General features: G+C 24.3%; 1 non-coding gene across 1 annotated transcript; it reads left to right on the forward strand.

Moving 5' to 3' along the window:
• Positions 1-5,577: 5,577 nt before the first annotated feature.
• Positions 5,578-5,649, forward strand: Trnah-gug (transfer RNA histidin (anticodon GUG)). Its single transcript has one exon. It is a non-coding gene; the product is annotated as a tRNA-His (tRNA).
• The last annotated feature ends 11,139 nt before the right edge of the window (positions 5,650-16,788 follow it).

Genomic DNA, 16,788 nt, shown 5'->3' on the forward strand with positions numbered 1-16,788 from the left:
CGCACTCGCGCGTTTTCAGTTTAATTGATTAATTTCATACACGCTACTCCGACGATGCGACATGGCGCGTTTCCCTCGCCGGTGTGGCCGGCGCGTATGAACTTAGGCTGGGGTCACACGAGCGTTGAAAGAAAGGACGTTAAGTTTTAACTGACGTCACTACCCTAGTCTAACCCTAATGAATACTACAAACGCGCGTGTAAGCTACACGTCCATGTGAAACGGCCCTAAGCGTTCTAAGCTATCAATATGATAGAAGTATTTGTAATATTATGGTTTATGAGTTATATTATTTATTATCACGAATTCTGTTATGATATTTTAGTGCATCTATACTAAATTTAAATAAAATAATAAAAAACTTTAGAAAGGTATGCTTATTTGAGTTTATATATAATTATAATTATTATATAATATATTATATTAATTATTAATGATATATTTATAAAAATATGTTCAAATTAAAATTATAATAGTGAACTTTTATAGTTAAGAAATGTGTTGTAATAGTACTACAGTAGAATATCTACGTAGATAATTTAAAAAAATCAAATTTGGTTATAACGACACATTTTTAATGGTCCCCTAACCGTCGTTATAGATGATACTATGCCTAGCTGTATATTCTAAATTCTAATTGCAGTATCTAATTTCTCATTTAATTATACGATCTCGAGAGAAAAGCGTGTAATGGTTTTCAAATTTCATTTTTCTAAATTGTAAATTATCAATTATCAATTATTATTATTTTAACGTTTACACTTTAAGGGGATTCGACATTCGCTGATTACTCAGAATAGTTATAAGTACCTATTACTTATCAAATATCGTATGACAAAAGTATTGTAAAAACAACTATAGAAATCTTATATAACTTTTGTAAATAAATTTTAATTTGTCATTAATTTAACTAAGTTAACTTCAAAAAATTATTCTTTTTTAAAAAGTTTAATCTAAATCCTTTAAAATAAAAATTTTCATATTAATATTTGAATTAAAAATAAAATAGCATAAAAATGTTAAAAAGTTGACTAGTCGGATGTTCAAATAAACTTCGTCACCAATAGTTCAAGTATATATTCAGAAATGTTAAAACTTGGTCAATATTAATAATATTATAAGTTTTGTGAGTTCAATGTTACACATAGATTATTTATATAAGTATTTCAATATTTGGCCACATATGCAGACGTTTTCTGACGTTGTCTCCCAATGATCTAAAGGCGGTGGCTCATCATGAAATTTACTGTTGAACTTAGAATTGCTATAATGTTTATATCCATGGCTAACATTAACTGGCTTATCATTTTTTTTTTACTAATAAGTTATGTTTATTTATATAGTTTTGAATAAATACATTATACAGAAATAGAATACAGATATAATATACACTTGAAATATGTTACATGACCGCCTCAAATATTATGTTAAATATAGCGTTGCAGTGTAACTTATGTTTCAAATTAATGGTATGCAAATAGAGACTGAAAATAAACATAACTTTGTACTCAAGTCCAAACTCACCATACAGACCAAACTAATAAAGTGATATAACATTTAAGTAAATAGATTTCAATTATTTCTTTAAAAGTTTTCTTCAGTTCAACTTTTATTTCTACATTTAATTTCGTCGATAAAAGCTATTTCAAGGTTTTAAAGTTTCAAATTAAAGATTCATCAATATAAAGAATAATAAATAAAGAACATTGAAAAGTTAATAACGAATATTTAAAAAAACAAAATTGATTTTGTCGAAAAATTGTTATAGTGTATATATTTTCATTTTTTTTTTTTATTCTTCTTAATAATAATATGTACCTATATACACTAAACAATTTAATTTATTACAAGTCACATTAACTATCTATTAACAATAGAAATAAACAGGGGATTTACTTTATTTTATTAGGTATATTGCTTTCAAAACGGTTTCTTTAAGATTGTGATCGGAGTCATGAATGTATTTTACAATGATAATATCTGTTTTTTATGTACGTCAACCTATATCCCCGCTCATTATCGTTTTTCATATACAAATTACAACTATTATTATAAATCATTGAGTTCAAAATTTCAAAATTAACACACTCATTACAATAATATCTCTTTGTATATAACTATATATTAATATTAAATATAACATCTAATATATAATAGAGCGGTACCTAACCTTTTTATTTGAATTTTTAAAAATAATAACTAACTACTCGTACCTATATTTTTAAAATATAAGTAATTTAATCTCTAATAATTATAAGTGTACTATGCAATATTAACATAATTAATATTATAATATAGGTAGGTAGGTACTTAATATGTTGTTGGTGATTATTTTTTGTGTTATATTTTAAGTAGATACATGTAACATGCTGTGGAAAGTTAGAACGTTATCATTATAGTAAACCTACTTACAGACGAATCAAAGTGTACCTAATTATTTAGTTGAGTTCAAAATATCATAACTTTTCACATTAATGTTTATCACTGTGATATTTAATTATTAGATTATTTTGTATAGTATTTCGCAGAAGCATATCTAATTATTGTTATTATAATCATTATTTTAAATGTTAATTATGTAGAATATTAAACATATGTTCAGCGTTGGGCAACAACAACTACGATAAAATATGTTCACGTGATTGATAAAAGTTTTAAAAATGATCATTGTTAAAAATTATAGTTATAATATAAAATAAAATTATCAGCATTGAATATTCAAATCAATCATATTATATTATATTATACATATACTCATTATAGTTTTATAATATTATTTTTCCCTGATAATCAACTTAAAAACACTAGTAATAAAAAAATATTTATATACCTTTGTATAATGTAACATTATCAGCTGGTCTTTAAAATCGGCAAAACTTACTTAGGAATTAGGATAGTGTATAAAATAAAACAGGCGAATTTATTAGTAATTTATTAGTATAGTACTTTGATCAAGCAATTTTTTTTTTATTACCACCAATGGCAAGTGATTATGCACCTATATTTTTTGCTTATCTTTAAGCCACGCATAATTTACAACAAAATATCTCCAATAATCTATCAAAATAAATGTATATATAATATATTATCTAATAGCTATAATATATGCATCCATAATTAATTATTAATATATATATATATTACAATAAAATTCTAAAAGCTAAAGTTTTATACAATATATACATATACCTATGCAAAGTTTAACAGTACTTATAAATAAGTAAGAATATTAACTATGGATACATTTTAAAGCTTTTTTCTTGGTCAATATTCATAATCATCATGTAATATAAAATATCACCAAATAAATATTTCTGAAATTAATAGAACAAATTATAAATGACTTTGTCTACTACCACGCAGAGTGGAACTGTTATTCAATTTTATTATTTATAATTATTTGTACCAAAATAATAGTTCATATTTGAATATTATTTTTTTTCCGAGAACCCTAAGTTGTGTAAAGTAAAACGATAATACGAAGTTTAATCTTAAGTACCCATGTTTCGTCTTTAATCTCATTTAGCCAAATTTTTATCCACACTTCAAAAAAAATTTTTCAGAAAAATTGAACATTTCAGTTGTTTATAAATAGCTCAAAAAAAGTCAAAATATTTTGAAAATTAAATCATGTAAAGAAAATACCAATCTAAATAACTGGTAAAATGTTCAAGTATCTACGACTTATATTTTTATGATTTTTCAACTACAAAAATTACTTGCAAATTTTGGCGATTTCGACATATATCGTAAAAATTTGAACTATAATCGCTTTACAAATTATAAAAAGAATTATGACTAACGATTTTTGATTTTTTTAACTACGATAAGAACAACTCATAACGAACCTTGTATTAAATTTTCAAGTTTTTTTAGACATAGGTTTTATTAGGATTTTATCAACACTTCAAAAAAAAATTCTCAGAAAAATCGAAAATTTCAGTTGCCTATAAATATAGCTTAAAAAATATTTTGAAAACTTAGCTGTACATAGATAACACATATATAAACATTTGGAGAAATTTTCAAGTATTCACAGTGATAAGTTTTTAGGTTACAACCATATGAAAATCGATTTTTTTTTAAACTGTCGGAAAATGTTTACTTTTGACCTCTATAATGCACCAAGGATATTCACTTTGTCATCGACAACCACCCCTGAAGTTTGAAATTACAGCATTATTTCGACAAGTTATGCTTTACCACAGACACAAAAACAAACAAACAAAAAGAACACACATCGTTATAAAATCAATACATTCATCACCTCGTTCAGAATCTAAAATAAGTACCTATGTTATTTTTAATGGTTTGGTAATTCCTTACTTATTTTTTAGAAGCTAGAAACATTTAATTTTACAAGCAAACTAAAATTGTTAAGCCAATGGTGATATTATATTTATTAAAGAAAAATGCTTTTGTTTATTTAAAATTGCACATTAATTAATTAAAATTAATGCTATAAGATTAAGTTCTAACTATACCTACACATAATTAGTAATTTAATTTTTACATTCCTACCCTGGGTAGGCTACCCATAACAGAGAAAACACGTCACAAACAGACCTTTAACATTAATCAAATAATGAAACAAAAATTAATATATATTTCCCCCCTTGACAAATTCCTACTGACACCTATGTATACAGTCATTCGTGATTGATACTGAGAGAGAGAATATTTAGCAATTTTATAAAATAAATCGTCTACCTATAAAGGTACATTATTAAACGGTTGGTTTATTTACAATAGCTAGTTTGTAATATTATAATCATAAATTACCTACAGCCTACAGGTTGTAATAATTAGGTAAGTATAAATATTATATTCGATATTTGTAATAACTAATGAGTAATTATTATAATTCTATCAATCTATTGACCTATAATTTATACATTGATAAAAACTGAATCATTTAAAATTTTTTCACGAAAATATAGAAAAATGTTATTTGTAGGACATAAGTATATAATATACTTAATATATGTTGTAACTTTGTAAGTTAAAATAACTAATAAGTACTTATAATTAGAAGTACGGACGTGACGAAACTTTATTGGAAGGACTTGGCAGAGGTTTGGGTGGTTCTAAATAATCTGGACTATTTTCGCCATTGATTTTACCATTTTAAATTACGTTTGTTCGAATTCATTTCAAACCTTATAAGATTGTAAAAATCAAAAAGTCAATTACTCGAAAAAATGAATATTTTTATTATTAGTAAAATTGAAAAACATTTTATTTTTTTTGTATAGTTATACTTATACGATTTCACGTTATTTAAGTAAAATTAACCAGGCGTATATATTTATATTATATTAACTTAGGTACCAATTATTCCTATCTATAAATAAAAACGTTTTCTCCATTAAGTTATCAGTATCCGACTCAACCCGTGTTTTTCATGTGTTGACTGCTACATTATGTTATAGTTTTATATTTTATCGACATTCAGCCTATTACAATATTAAAATTATTTTTAAATCACGATAATAGTAAAGTACATTTGTGTATAGGTACTAATCATCAATAGTTATCAATATTTTATATAGCCTATATTTTATAGGTATCTTATAGGCCGTGATCGTCTAGTGGTTAGGACCTTGCGTTGTGGCCGCAATAACCCAGGTTCGAATCCTGGTCACGGCACAAAATGTTTTTGCTAAAATTTATTCACAGTAAAATTTGACTGCGCCTAACGCGTCCGTGTCCGACGCGGTCAGTTAACGAGATTGTGTACAACGACCTAGTTAATTTTTTTCAACCGACATTATTGGGCATGATTTTTTTTTTTTTTGTAATACGCATATAAAACGAAATAAAATCACATTTTATTCAAAAAAAAGTTAACATCAGCAAATGATCATACAAGATATAGTACCTAATATATAATATATGGAATTTGAGTATTTTGAGTATTGTGTAAGTATTATAAAAAAAAATACAAAATATGTGATGCCTATAAATTAGCATATTGTTATAATTGTAACAATAATAACATATTGTATAAATACAAAGTAGATATATTTTAAAAATACGAGATTTTATATTAAGTGCAAAAAGATCAAAAATATGTTAAAAGGGTGCAATATATACAATTGCGAATGTTGTACCTTTTTTATAACACGATTGTAAACGGATGTCACGTCATGTCCAAAAATTATTTTAACGGAAAAACTAACGATTAGGATTTATTAACATTTTTTATGCTACTATGCCAAAAATATATTTATATTTTATGTTATATTTTTCTAAACATGAATAAATTACTGAATTTTATTTTATTTTGGGATTTAATTTTAACATTTTTTTTTTTTTAAATAATAACTATTTGATGTTAAAAATACTATTACATTAAAACTACGTTACAAACTAAAATACAATGATACAAAATAAGTGTTTTAATTAAACATTTTTTCTTGGCATGAATGTTAATAATACTGTTACATATAATATATAATATGTTACAAACAAAAAAAAATAAATAAATAATAAATTACAAAATATTTTGGTACCAATCTACGCCATATCTATGTTATTGCCTAGCGGCTAGCGTAATAGTAGAAAACCATTATTAACCTAATATGAATTAATTATTTGAAAATAAAATAAAATTTTTAATAAATAATATTATATTTATTTATTATATAAATACAATGATTGACCAGCATCAAAATATCTGGTAACACAAATAATGAAAAATAAAAGCGTTTGCAATATTGTGTCACCTACGGGAAAAGGTCCGTTCACAATCATGCCATTCGCAATCGTATGATCATATATTTAGGTATAATTAAATAGATAAGAACTTAGTATCGATAAGACTAGAAGTAGGTACTAAAAGTAAATTTCTAAAATAAAACTATACTTAACTACTTACAAATATTACAAGAGTTAAAGGGAAATCCGTTTGTAGCAAATACACAACTTTATTTAATTATATTATAATAATTGATAATTATGATTTCCACAATAATATAAAAATGTGACCGTACAGCACTATATACAGTCTATAGCTATATCTGAAAAATAAAAATAATTTTCTTAAACGTTTAGGTCACGTTATTATAATATTTTATAACGATAGATACTTTTTTTTCGTTTCGTTTCGTTTTTTTTTTGTAAGTTCCTAACAAAACGTTTATGGTGTATTGTTTGACAAATTTCAAGGTAGAATATAATATTATATATATTACATAATAATTATAAAATATTGTTATACATTTTCTTTTTAATTTAAAATATTATGTCCCGCAATATATCAGTTGTACGTTATAATCAACATTTTCAATTTCATTTGTCTGGTATACTTTGTGAGTCGAGATCCATTAAAAAATAATTAAATAGTTGCCGTATTTTCTTAACACAATGATTACAAATATTATGTATTGTTCGTTTTGAAAATATTCGTTATTTTTTTCACATAGCTTATCACTTTTAGGATAAATATAACTTCATAAGTTTCAATTAAAATCTTGAAATATAGTTAATAATAATAATATAGTTTATTTCAATATGCGGTACTGAAGGTTTTCATATACTGCAATTTAAAATGTTGACTTTAAAATGACTAAATAGCAATATAGATATTAAATACTGTATTTTTTTTCCCTTCCATTGTCCGAGCGTCAAATAATAATTCTAAAAATTACATGCAGTACAGTTAATAAATAAAATATACGTAAGCATAATTATACATATCATATCCGTTCAATATCCTCTTATAATAATAAAATTATAGTCATTGCTCATAGTTTAAAATGTCAATAAAAATAACTATATCATTTTCTACTATGCATTGTAATATACTGAACGTCGTTTTATCTAAAACTATTTGGTATATAATTTTGTTTGTTTAAAATTTTATTTAAAAAAATAATAACTATCGACCGACGACCATACCATTAAAATATTATGTTAAATATTTAATTGGAATAAAACAGCGATAAACTCCATCCGGTCAGGCGAAGGTCATCATTTTCTTTTTCTCTTTTAGATAACAATTTTTTCAAACAAAACTATTTCTATAGATCGATTAGATCATTACGAACTAATAAAAATTCATGCACCCAGTTTAAGTTATATTATGATTTAAAATGATAGTTAAGAAAATTAGGATACATTTTATCAATATTATTCTGTGTAGAGCATAATATTATTATATGAAAACATATTGAAACTACTATTTTGTAATAAATCTTATCCTGTAATAATAATATAACATTAAATATATTTGTATACATATATATTAACTATTAAGATCTGGATAACGATGATAATACTTAAGTAGTTCATAATGGCGCAATGATTATATTATATTCAAAAATAATCCTATAACTTATAAGTTATATAGAAGACAATAAAACTCATAATACTTATGCAAGGAAGTATTAACTATAATAATTACTTCTTTAAATGAAATCCAATCATTTTTTTTCAATAGTTGTCATCAAATTTAAAAATGCATTGTCTTTGCATAATGTTCTTGTTTGTGGGCCTACAAAAATACCTTCTTTGAGCTCAGCTTCGGAAAGTTGTGGAAATTTGTTGCATAAATTTGAAAACAATTTTTATTTTATCTAATGCTTTTACAAATGTTTCATTAGACCCAGTTTTATGTGTAACGGTGGTAATAAAATATTTTTGGGGTCGACTAAATTACTTCGTAATATATTTTTATCTCCTACGATTAGATTATTTCTTAAAGGCCACTGTCTTTAAGTCCAATGTTTGTCACGCGCTCGACTATCCCACTCACAAATGTAACACGGAAATTTTGTATACCTATGTTGTTGACCAAGTAACATACATATGGTGCTAATAAGTTTTTATTACGAGGTCTCGAAGCTAAAGGCTCTGAAGCATAACCTACCTAACCGTAGGCTATTTGTGCATAATGTTAATTGGTAATAATGGAATAACTTTAGAACTTTACGTGATAGACAAAAAATTGTAATATTTTTGAAATCAGTGTCAAAAAATACATTTAAATCAGTTATTAAATTTTAAACAGTAAAATCTTTGTAGACCTGTGTAATTAATAACATTATAATTTTATAATTTTTACATGTTAAGTTGACAACACATGAACATAATCAAATAAATTTTATACAACATAATTATTTTAAAACCATGTTAATGATTGGTGACACTAGGTGGTGCCAAATTTGCGAAAAATCATGTGACACATACTTTTTTTAAGTAAAATATTATGACCAATTGTTTTGTAAAATATGCTCTAATATGTAAGTATAAGAAAATTAATTATTTTATTTCAATTATTATATTAAGTTATATTATTATGTGTGTTTAGTTCATTTACATAATATGATTAAAACAATACATAGAGAAAATAAAAAGACAGTAGATGACAATATTACAGTACTAATAGCAAAACTCAGGGTAATATTCCAGTAATGTACCTATTTTTAAACTGTTAAACTGGATATTTTTACATTAGGTACTGATGTTCTTTACTACCTTATAGTCTCTAGAAAATATAGACCATAATAAATCTATAAAGATTATCATAATTTACTCTTATTCTTTGTTAATGAGCATACTTATAAATTCCATGACTTCAAAATAATCTCGTGCAAATATATTTTAAATAATATATCACCTTACATATTATATTCTTGAACAGAATAAGATAAACAAGCGCAACTCAATTTAAGATTCAAAGTGGTGGTGAAAATGTAATTGGTTTTAGTATTTTACAATTATATGTGTTTATTTACTTGTCAGAAGACTTTGATCACGTTATTTTCAAAGGTGTACTATATACATTATACACATTACATATAAATAATTATATAGTCTGTATGTATTGATAAAATATTGTACAAATAAAAGGTTCTTTGAGCATATCGTTATTGAAATTTATTTTTATCAATATATAACTTGTGATTAACTGCAAAATGTATGGAATTTGGTAAAATTGATTTTCTACAAGTACCTATATGTAATTATATTTTAATAGAAAAGTGATATAATTCAAATTATTTTTTTTTTGTACGCGTACAAAATTTGGTTGTATTGCGTACCGCGACCTATATCATTGAAATTTGTTGCTTGCCAGTGCAGTATTTTTGTATTTTCAGAATATTAAATATTGTTAGTAATTTAAGTAAAATATTTTTTACCAATATAAAAAATTAAAAATAATAATAAAACAGGACTAGAGAAGAATCATAATATTGTATATGTGTATACCATATATCGTTGTCGAAATTAACAGAAGTAGGTAGTTATAAAGACAATCTTGATTTGACCTATTTATTTATACTTTATAATGTATTAAAACATAGTTTTCTAGAAGATAAATAGATTTTGCTAGCTTTTATAACAATGGAAACTAATCAATCTTTTCATTCAATATATAGGTAACATCTTTATCACTCGTATTATTTACTATTATCTATTACGTTTGCTTATTAAAAACATGCCTGTAAAGCTGTAAATAACTAATAAGAATTTTGAATTTAGTATTTTTGAAAGCTACCAATAATTATTCCAATTGGTTTAATAAATTTGAAATCAAGATAAATTAAAATAAATCTGTTCTAATAAAATTCATCCTAAGAGTAAAATGCCCTCAGTTCAACTTTACAATGTACCTTATCAATTGTATAACTAATTATATACATCAACCAAATTTGTATAATATAATTAGTACTTAACTAATGCTTCAGTGGATATTTGTGTCTTATGAGAATAATAAGTTCAAATTATTGTGTTTAAGATATATTCTTGTCCTATAATTTATATTTATTAAACAAAATATTTGAATGAAATATAACTCAGTTTTTTAATAATATAAACAATATTAATTTTATGTATACATTTGACATTCAAACAAAGAATTCGTACAACGAAGTTATTTTCTTGTAATTAGAACATATTATTCATGAGCACTTAAAACTTTAAATGTATTTTATTATAATTTATATACACAATAGCATTATGCACATTGCATGTTTTCATATATTACGGTGATTCAATACTGAGTGTAGCAAAGTAGTTATTTATTTTCTAACATTTTTATTATTGTATTTAATTATGTAGTTATACTATGTATATTTTTGGGGTAACGATTTTTGGAATCATAAATCTAACATAACATTTATTTTTTTTATCAATATTAAAAATATACAATTTAAAACATGCTTTAAAATACTTTATAACAAATCATATACACAGTCATGTACAGCCAGAGGATGTAGGTAATTCTATGATTCCTATACTTTATGAATATGAATTTCTTATCGGAAATTTAGTATCGTCATCGTACCCTATATTTGCCTTGTGCATACGAATTGGATTTTAATACAGCCTCGATAATAAGGTAAATTTACCAACTGAAATTACTCACTTGGAAGTTTTCTGGCAATAGAAATTCGAATGGTCTTTAGAATTGTCAAGCCAGTAGCACAATGTCCCCTTCGAGGGTAAGATATAAAATATTCAATATATCTAAATAACATATATTATTGTTGTTTTGTTTTATAATAGTATCTAATACAAAATAAATGTAACAGTAGTAATAATATTATGTTACGTTATATTGTTCAAAATAAAATTACATTATATATTTAAAACGATTTAAAAAAAAATAATAAATAAAAAATAGCAGAAATCGAAAACAATGTTTGTTTTACTCAAATCCCAATGGTATTACAATTTTCATTCGAATCATAAAAAATGATGCTTTCTATTATATTTTTTCAACAGAATTCACGATTTTCATGAAAACTGATGGGAAATATTTTGAGAAGTGACCCTAGTTGCGCATAGAATCTAAAATAAAACACAATAGAAATATCTATATAATATACTGCACTACGTGATGTACGGTCCAAAAGCCTTGACCAGAAATTTCAAACATTTAAGTATATACATTAAATTACAGTAATTTATAAACATTTATTCATATGTGTTATTACATAATAATAAATATTCGATATGAATGATAATATGATTTATACATAATACATATTATATAGATATACATAAATTCAATAATAAATAAATACAATTGAGTTCCGAATGAGAGAAATATTATTGAAATCTTTGGTAAGGTTAAAATCGAATTTCCTAAAAATATATATTATATTGCAATAAAAAAAAATGAAAATTTTATCAGGGCATTGTGATTTATTCCAAACAGTAGCAGTAATATAGAGGCGGGCTAAATATTCTGCACAACCTTCAAAAGCTAGCTCTGTTTTATTTTTCGAGTACAATTGTCATTTTAACACTAAAAGATTAAAATATATTATACAATAATTAACCTCATGGGCTTTTTAAGCTACATACATTGTTTTCAAATAATATTAAAGTTTAAATTTTGACGATATTGAAGAATATTCAATTATATAATAACGATTTATATTATTTTGTTATTATTTAAAATAAATTAATTGTATAAATATAAAACATTCCTCAATAAATTAAATTATCATTGTCTATACACAATAAAACTTTCAAAATATTAATACTCGCCACTCAGTCAAAAAAATTAAAGTGATAACGATTCTCAAGGAGAAGTATACTATATAGGTAACTATAGGTAACTATTACAACTATATAATGTACCTATTTTTTTTTAATTGGTATAAAATTCCTATATTTGGTCTAAATAAATAATTATATATTTACGATCACGAGTTAATCATTCATTCAACCTAATAACGACAAAAAATATTAATGTATAGGTAATTTAATAGTCCACAACAGTATTAAGAATTGTTAAAAATGAGTTCTCGTATTATTGCCTTATCGGATAAATGCTTATGAAATATTAATTATCTGTTGATATATTATTTTTTATACATACCTATATTAAATAAGAAAAATCATAAAACATTGAATAATAATAAATATAAGTTCCAGTAATAAATAATATGTACCTACTTTTTTTTGTTAATGATTATGTACAAGTAAATCAAAAGGGTGTACCTACCTATACTTCCCCTCCCAAGAAAAAACTCGTTTTTGATATGTGCATGCTAGAGAAACGTTTCTTCAGCTCTTCCTTTGGATAATTTTGAACAAATTCAATAAAATTTTAAATGATATGATATTATGCATTTTTTTAAATAAATTTAAAAATCATTATAACCATGGTCCATGATAGGTACTTTATTATTATTAATATTTAAGAATTTACGATGTGATAAGTATAGTAATAATACTATAAAGTTATTTTACTATAAAGTAAAATAGGCATAATCTAAAATATTGGTTAGACTATGTCGTTGTATTAATTTATTAATTGACTGTACTGTAATGTATAATATGAGTTTTTGATTCGAATATTTTGAAACGACTATATAGGTAAATCTTGTTATAGTAACGAATTGGGAATATACGTTTATACTTTCTTATTATTGATTTTTAAAGTTGAATTACGTCATTTCAAGGTTTCAATTGGGTAATAGCAAATATTTTGAACAATTTTTCCCTCCTTTGAGCAATTATAATTTACAAAATATATATTATAAAAATAAAGATCATTCTACGAATATTAAAGTGAACGATTTTAATTACCCTAATTTTAAAAATTCAAAAATACTTATTATTAATATTCGTTTTTTTTTCATGTTAAGAATAATTGTGTTTATATTTCAACCTTTTTGATTTTTAATTTACCTATCATAATTATTATAGTTACTAAAAATAATTAGACATATTACAACAAGTTCGGAGCACTTTTAGCTAATACAAGGTGTCTAGGGTAGATAGTAAAAATCATGTAAAATGTTTTAAATTACAGTTATTATTTTTTATGGCAGAGACATGTGCAGTCAAAATAAAAACAAATACTCCCAATTATTATTTTACGATTTTTATAGTATTCCAAGGTGTTTACTTAAATTATTATTATAAATTACGTGTGTATGTATAGGGAGAATAATTGTAATGATAATTGAAAAAAAAAACATATTTTTAATAATTTTTATTCGTTCATATAATGAGCATTATGGAGAATAGGATGTATTCAAAATAATTCAAATTGTATACAAGATTTTAATAGTATTTCGGTGTTTCCGGTGTTAGTTTATATACATAATATATTTTCAAAATAAGTTTAAGCGCGTTTTCAATACGTTTGTGTAGTATAGTTTGACAAAATGTGTGTGATGTCACCTGCTGATACTACTGCCGGAGTGATGGTCATCATCAATACGATTAGAGGAAGCTTAATGCCCTTCTCTCAAAATCTCAAGCATAGGTACATTATTATAGGCACCCCACAATTATTTTTACAGGTTTATAAGCTTACTGGCAAGTTTTATGAATAAAATATTTCTGTCATCAAAATATGATTATCTATATAATTAAATAACTTAACTTTTTACAAATACAATTATTATTAATATTAATGTTTGTTTTTAACAATTTTAATTAAACTGACTGTTAGTGTTAAAACGTGTTTATGATGTAATAATATTTACTGTAGTGCTGTTATTTACTACGGGTGATCAATTATTAATTAATAAATATGTACATTGTACAATGTCTTGTTTGTGTTATAGATATTATTGGTCAAAAAAGTTCCATGATTGAATTTTAAAGTATTATGCAGGCAGTTATTACATTATTTATAATATTAGTTTTTTCTTTGCTTGTAAAATTGTATTTATCTTAACATAAATTATATATTACCTGTTAAACCTATATAGTATTGATTAATTCAATTAATGTATCTATATTTAATGAAATTAACTGATTTTAAACTATATTTTTGACTTTATCCTCTTTTAATCTCCCTCTTCCGAATTTTGACCTTATATAAAGTGGCATCAATACATGTCAAATAATACATATATTATATGATAGGTATAGGTAGCGTGTGCAGTTAAAAATGAAAGCAACACTATTGTAGCCACACAGGTACATAATATTAAACATCAAAGTAAAATTGATGAAATGGAAATGAGGTTTTTCTCGTTTCCGAAACGTCAAGCCAAATCCTATTGCGATTTTTGTCTTCTATATATCCGAGACCGAACGTATTCGATTCCCGCTGCGGGTTATACTTGGATATATTTTATATTAAAGAGTAATATAGGATTAATGGATTATATATGTACTGTACGTCTGTACCTATTGCCTATTGGTTAGTGTACACTAGGCGTACTATACGTTTAGTTGAAATTGGTTTTCACCTAAAAACAATTTAATGTATATTTAATGATTTTGTAATTGCACGATTTGTCGAGTGACAGTAGGAAACTAACAAAGTACACGATATTAAAACATAGGTTTGGTAAAACGCATTATCTATACTGCGTCAATTTGATTAACAATATATATATTTTTATCATGAAATAAATGTGATTTATAGGCAGTTTAGTTAGAACCTTAAAGGCAGGAATTTTATAATTTTACATATTTGTCTGTTGGCTGTACAAGCTGTACAGGAATAAAATATCTTTATTACGGTTCATAAAACATTTTATACAAAACAGTTAATTTGCTAAAACTTTTGACAAGAACTGGCAGGCCTTAACAGTTAGTGAATGTTTTGAACATATGTCTAATGTCTGTATTATATTATATGAATTATAAAATATATTATTATATCGCTTACAAACATAATTTCCATAAAATTTCGAACTTAAATATTTTATATTTTAAAAATGTTGTAAATATCTAGTAAGACATATTTTATGATATCAACGAGATTCGAATATCGTATATTAGCATATTGCGCAATCGATAATAATCGTTGGATGCAGTATACTGGTTACCTAAATTATTTTAAATGACACTTTAATATACCATCATTAGCAAAAAAAAAAAAAAATAAAAAGCGTTATTAATCGTTATTCTGATATTGTACCTACACACGCTTTAAAAAGAAAAAAGGAGTTAAACTAATTTTTATCGTCATTTATTATTCCTAAATGTCTTTTAAAAATGTTTGTTTTAAATTCACTTTATCTTGTATTTTTAACACGTTGTCTGACGAAGTAAATACAAATTAGATGACAAAAAACATTCTTCTCTAGTTTTTTTATGTTTTATTTATATTTTTACGATTTTCCTACAAAGCATACAGTAACCGTAAAAATATATTTACTAAAAAACAAAATTATGTACCGTGATAAATGGAAAACAACAAAACTATAGTGGCTGCAAATACAATTTATTATTATTATTATTATTATATACTATGAAATATTAAGACATCAAACTTTTTTGTCTTTTATTCCTTTCCGAATACATTGTTATCAAACAGAATACCTACTATAGTTAGTGAATAGGTAAATAATATTATTATTCTGCACAAAACTTTTCGTTTTGTAAACGCATCAAGTGTAACAGCCAGTGTACATGACTCGTATATAGAATTGTGTGGGTTTAACGATGTGTGTGTTTGTATGCAAGAACTTGGTTTAAACTTTTTTTTTCAATTATGTTATTTTGTTCTAATATGGGCAAACAGTTAAATAGTTCAGCATAATGTTTGATTTAACGTTTGCTGTTATTAACTTATTATTATATTTAATTGTTATTAACTGTCTATTATACAATATATACCATTATACCTAATAAGTAATCGACACTCGTAACATATTTTATTGTTGCAGTATAAATAGTATAATAAATTATTTATAACACAATAAATAATATTAACTTTAATAAGTGAAACAAAAATGTCTAAGATATTGATATAGGACCAGTTGAGTATTATTTGATCGTCATAATATTGTGAACTGCAATGCCAATCGATAATATTATTTATATATACAACACTGTAGTACAAAGATTTATACG

Source organism: Aphis gossypii, chromosome 2 (assembly GCF_020184175.1).
Source record: "Aphis gossypii isolate Hap1 chromosome 2, ASM2018417v2, whole genome shotgun sequence".
NCBI classification, from domain to species: domain Eukaryota; kingdom Metazoa; phylum Arthropoda; class Insecta; order Hemiptera; family Aphididae; genus Aphis; species Aphis gossypii.